Source organism: Galeopterus variegatus, unplaced genomic scaffold (assembly GCF_000696425.1).
Source record: "Galeopterus variegatus unplaced genomic scaffold, G_variegatus-3.0.2 Scaffold7302, whole genome shotgun sequence".
NCBI classification, from domain to species: domain Eukaryota; kingdom Metazoa; phylum Chordata; class Mammalia; order Dermoptera; family Cynocephalidae; genus Galeopterus; species Galeopterus variegatus.
The window spans coordinates 93,610-99,495 of NW_007733413.1; the positions used below are offsets into that span (position 1 = coordinate 93,610).

General features: G+C 39.2%; 1 pseudogene; it reads left to right on the forward strand.

The window, feature by feature from the left end:
• Positions 1-2,576: 2,576 nt before the first annotated feature.
• Positions 2,577-3,625, forward strand: LOC103607285 (annotated as a pseudogene).
• The last annotated feature ends 2,261 nt before the right edge of the window (positions 3,626-5,886 follow it).

Below are 5,886 nucleotides of genomic sequence, written 5' to 3' on the forward strand. Positions count from 1 at the left end.
GATATAAAAAACTTGAGCAACACAGCCAACTTAACCTAATATCTAATAATATCTATAGAACACTCCATTCAACAATAGTAGAATACATATTTTGCTCAAATGCATATGGAACATTCTCCAGAATAGCTCATAAAACAAGTCTCAATAAATTTACAAGGATTTAAATTATTGAAAATTTTCTGACCACAGTAGAAGTAAATTAAAAATCAGCAACAGAAAGACATATGGAAAATCCCCCAATATTTAGAAAATAAGGAACACACTGCTAACTCACTCATGGGTCAAAAAAAAGACATCATAAGAAAAATTAGAAAATATTTTGAGCTGAATGAAAATGAAAACACAGCATGTAAAAATTTATGGAATGTAGCAAAAGCCTTGCTTCAAGGGAAATTTATAACTTTAAACACCCTATTAGAAAACAAAGTTTTCAAGTAAGTAATCTAAGTTTCCATCTTAAAAAAAACTATAACAAGAAAAACAAATTAAACCAAAAACAAGCAATAAAAGCAATAAAGATCATAGTGTAAATAAATGGAATTTGAACAGACCAAAAGAGAAAGACAGTGAAATCAAAAGTTGTTTATTTGAAAAGATTTTGTTTAAATAATAAAAGTTTAGCTAAAATGACCAAGAAAATAATAGGAGAGACACAAATTACTAAAATCAGGAATTAAAGAGTAAATTAGAAATTACTACTATTCTACAGAAATTAAAAGGATTATAAGAGAATATTATAGACAACTTTATGACAACTAATTAGACAGTATATGAAATGGTCAAGTTTCTAGAATGGCAAAAACTAACAAAACTGACTGAAAAAGAAATAGAAATTAGTAATAGCCCTATGACAAGCAGAAATTGAATCAGTAATTATAAATCTACACAAAGAAAAGCCCAGGTCCAGATAGTTCCAATGGTGAATTCTATCAATTTTTAAAAGAAGAAGTAATAATACAAACTTTTTAACTTTTTTTTTTTTTTTTTTTTTTTGGTGGCTGGCTGGTATGGAGATCCATACCTTTGACCTTGGTGTTATAACTACAAACTCCTTAAGAAAAAAGAAGAGGAAGGAATACTTCCCAACTCATTCTATGAAGCTGATATCAAAGTCAAAGACATCACAAGAAAAAAATACAACAGATCAATGAAGAAAGATAGAAAATTCCTGTAAAAATATTAGCCAGTGTACTAGTGCATGAAAAAGAAGTTAAGGGTATATAGATTGGAAAGGAAAAAAGAAAAACTGTGTATTGCACTGAACATGAAAAAATCTACCAAAAAATTACTAGAACTAATAAGCATGCCTCATAAGTTCACATGATCAATATAAAAAATCAATTGTATTTCTATTGAAGCAATGGAGAATCTAAAAATAAAATTTAAAAAAATTCTGTTTAGTATCACAAAGAACAAAATACTTAGGAATAAATTTAACAAAAAAAAGTGCAATAGTTTTACAGTGATAATTACAAAACATTGCTAAGAAAAAGGAAACCTAAATAAATACAGAAACATTTTATGTTCATGGATCAGAAGATTCAATGTTGTTAAGGTTGCAATTCTTTTCAAGTTGATCTATAGATTTAATGAAATCCTTGTCAAAGTTCCAGCAAGTTAAATAATATGGATAAATTCTAATAGTTGCTATTGCTTAGTTTCTTAAGTACTGATAAACAAACACATTTCATGTTTGTCTTATAAGTCAACTGTTTTTTGTCTTGAGTGGAAGATATCAGAAACACATTTGTTTATCCCTGTCCTTAATACAAATACCTGAGACCAAACATCTCAGGTATACGACAAAAAAAAGTTCACGAAACTAAATGTGATGTTATCTTTCATGAAACAAGGAATGTTTTTGCAAGCTAAAATATAACTTATTACACTATGTTCCTAACAGCATGTAGGTTTATTAAAAAAACCCCAGCATTTAGGTTATAGATACGTAATTTGTCACCATTATTGTCTTTTTGAGACATTCCTATGCAATATTTACTTAAGTGGGTGCTGGAGAGAGTTTTTACAATTTTGGAAATTAAATGCTTAGAGATGTGGATTCAATAAAACAGTGATTAAGAACATGAAATTTCGGGCTGGCCCGTGGCTCACTTGGGAGAGTGTGGTGCTGATAACACCAAGGCCACGGGTTCGGATCCCATATAGGGATGGCCGGTTGCTCACTGGGTGAGCGTGGTGCTGACAACACCAAGTCAAGGGTTAAGATCCCCTTACCGGTCATCTTTTTAAAAAAAAAAAAAGAACATGAAATTTCTAGTCAAGTACGTGTTCAAATTCAAAATCCGCCACTGGTTGAGACCTGGCAAAAGCTACTTAACATTTCTCAGCCTTGATTTTTTGATCTATAAGATGAAAATAAAATCATAATTAACCTAATAGGTTATTATGAAGATGAAATGAGACAATGAAAAATGTATGTAAGATTTAATAAAAATTGGGGAGGGCCCGGGTGGAGCCGGAGCCAGACGCAGAAGAACGGAGTGGGCCCGAGGTGACCGGGGCCAGCTGGAGCTGTGGCAGAGGAGCTCTGGGGTCCTTCATGATGAGAGATTTGGGGATGCTTCTCTCTCCTTTGATAGTCTGGGTGGTGAAGAGATGGTTGACAGTGTCAAAACCTGTCTCCGGGACCTTGCCAGGGGAATCAAAGACTCCAGCTGGGGTATTTGTACCATCTCAAAGCTAGCTGCTCGAATCCAGCAAAAGACAGGTGCAGCGTCCAAGAAGGGCAAGTATTGTCCCCGCACAGAGGACAGCCCAGAGAGCAGAGCAAAGGCAAGCGCGTGAGCCACGAACTGTTAGAATTTTCCACTGCCGGGCTTGGAGTGGAGTACTCTGGTTCAGTCTCCTCCTGTTTTATCAAGTGTTTATTCCTGTGCTTCAGTCAGTCACAGCCTGAATTACTGGTGATCTATCACTGCATGGAGATGTTTGGTCATGGCTGGAATTCTTCCTCACCTCAATTTTCAGTGCTGTTTGGGTACTCCCCTTGTCAGTGCTTAGCAAAGTTGCGAATGCCATTTGGTTTCAGGATATAGCTGACTTGGCATTTGAGGTATCAGCGTGGAAGCCTCACTCATTCCCTAGTGTCAGCAAAATAATTGCTGACATGCTGTTCAATCTTTTGATGCAGGCTTTTTTCATCATCCAGGGGATGTTTGTGAGTCTCTTTGCCATTCATTTTGTTGGTCAGCTGGTTAGTCTCCTGTATATGTCCCTTCTCTACTCACTATACTGCTTCGAATATCGTTGGTTCAAGAAAGGGATCGAAATGCAACAGCAGCTGTCAAACAGAAAGGAATGGGCCTTACTACTTTGGATGTGGTTTGCCTTAGGCTTTCCTCACAGCAGTGCGGTCCTCATACACGATGGCTGCCTCTTCTCTATTCTCCTTTCTTTGCTCATTATCCATGCCTATGAAGCAAAGACCGCTGGCAAAGCAAACCTTTTCCAGTTACACCTCTTCTCCTTGGTGGTCTTCTTTAGCAATATACTCTTACACAAAGCAGACTACCTGCAGTCTGCCCTGAGCAGCTCGGCCTCTGCAGAGGAGTTTCCTTCACCACATCCATGTCCTGCCAAACTGAAGGCTGCTGCTGGCCACTGAGTCGCCTGCCAGCCAGAGGGGACAAGCGAGATTGGAAGGAGGCTGTGGGGGCTCTTGTCCCAGTTCTCCTCCCCCAACCAGGGAAGGCAGGACATACTCTGCCAAGGGCCCTCTGCATATTCCCCTCCCTCTGAAGAACTGGAATTTTTGTCTCTGGTGCACATAAGGTAGAATCGTCCTGACACCAGTATGTGGATTTTTAACACCACCGTGAGTCTGAAAGGACCACAGGTTTTACTGCAGCTATTTTCTAGCATTTGCCAGCCCCTCTGCCTGAACCGATTTGAATAGTTTGTTTTTCTCCTCTGCCATTTACCCTCCCCCCTCTCCTTCCTGACTTCCGCTACCCTTGGATGAATGGATTTTGTAATCCTACCTGTTGTATTGTGTGGATTTGTTATTTTTGTTGTTTTTCTGTAAAGCACATGCATTGGATGTGGGTGGTAAAAGAGTATCTCAGTTGCTCCTGGTTACTCCCCTTATAGCCATCACTGTCTTGCTTTTCATAACTCAGGTTAGGTTTCAGTCTCTCTTGCTCCACTGCAAAACAAAACAAAAACAAAAGCCTGAAGAAATAGGACAGGAGGAAAGACCTCAGCCAGATCTACTGGGTTTTGAGGAGTGAATTTCTTTCTTCACCTTGAAGGGGAAAAAGCTTTTTTCACCGGTAAATTTAAAGTTTCCAAACTGTGGGGAGGTACCAGTTCTGGACAACTGCCACCACAAAATAGAATGCTCAGATAACTGGAACTTTCCATTTTACTGTTGGCCACTGCCGAGTCTGGAGTTTCAAAGGAATAGTGGGTGCTGCAAATGGAAACTGAAGGGGTAAATTTATTAAACCCATTAAACCTGTGATTGGTTGGTGTTTTCCCGTCATTTTAAGAGACTAAATATGTCAACACACTTGTACGATTTTAGAATGTCACAATTAAATGAGATGTTTTCCCACACACATAAAAAATTTAATAAAAATCATTTAGTACATTTTAGTTATTGAGAATGTGCTAGTCCTTAAGAAAAGGGAAAAATGAGCTGAAAGGCAATTCGGAGATCATCTGGGTGGCCACTCCAACCACATTCCTAGGGGGCAGGGCTAGCTGTTGGTTTTCAAGGGGTGGGGCCACCTCTTGGGATGCCACCTGTATTAGTCTGTTTCTGTTGCTTATAACAAAAATACCTGAAACTGGGTTATTTGTAAGAAAACAGAATTTATTACTTATGGTTTTGGAGGCTGGGAAGCCCACAGTCTGGGGAACACATCTGGTGAGGTGACTATACAGCAATGCAAGGTGTCACATGGTGAGAATGGTGGAGCAGAGACAGAGAGAGACTGTCACATGTTCGTTCTCCTTTTAAAGCCTCAGAATCACGCCCACAACCACCATTAAAACATTGCAGTGGATTGAATTTAAAGTTTAATGTGTCAGAGGCTTGCGTCCCACTGTGACAAGGGTGGGAAATCCTATTATGGCAATTATAAAGTGGGACCTTGGAGAGGTGATTAGATTCTAAGGATCATGCCCTAATAAGTGGATTAACAATTGTGGTCCTGGACATGGTTCTGAGGGCTTTAAAAGGACAGCATGTGAGAGTTTCTTACTCTCTGTTCCACATTTTCTGCCATGTGAGACCCCTGCATTGCCATAAAGCCACGATCAAAGACCCTCACCAGATGTATTCCTTGGACTTCAGACTTCCCAGCCTCTGAAGCTGTAAGCAATAAATTTCATTTTCTTAAAAATTACCCAGTTCTGTGTATTTTGTGGTTAAGCAATAGAAATGGACTAATACAACTATCAAATGGATTAATCCCTTCACTATGGCATGGTCCTCACATTCTAATCATTTCTTCAAGGCCCCACATTTCAATTACCATAAAAGGACTTTCCACCCTCAACAGTTATAGTGGGGATTAAGCTTCTAATACATAGACTTTGGGGGACACAATTCAATCCACAGCACCCCCCATTAGTGGTAGTGGCACCTCAGGGAGCCTCAGTGTGGGCAGTGTCTCCCCAAGCTGTGGGGGTGATGTTGCCACCCTGGTGGGCCTGGAGGGCAAAGCATCTAACCAAAGAGGATTACTCTCGAACCTTAAGATATCATGGAATTTTCCTTGCTAGGCTTTAGACTTATTTGGGACCCATCATCCCTTCTGATGGAGTTTGGGTGTCTTGTCCCCTCCAAAACTCATGTGGAAATTTGATCTCCAATGTGGCAGTGTTGGAAACTGATTGAGTCATGGGAATAGATCCCTC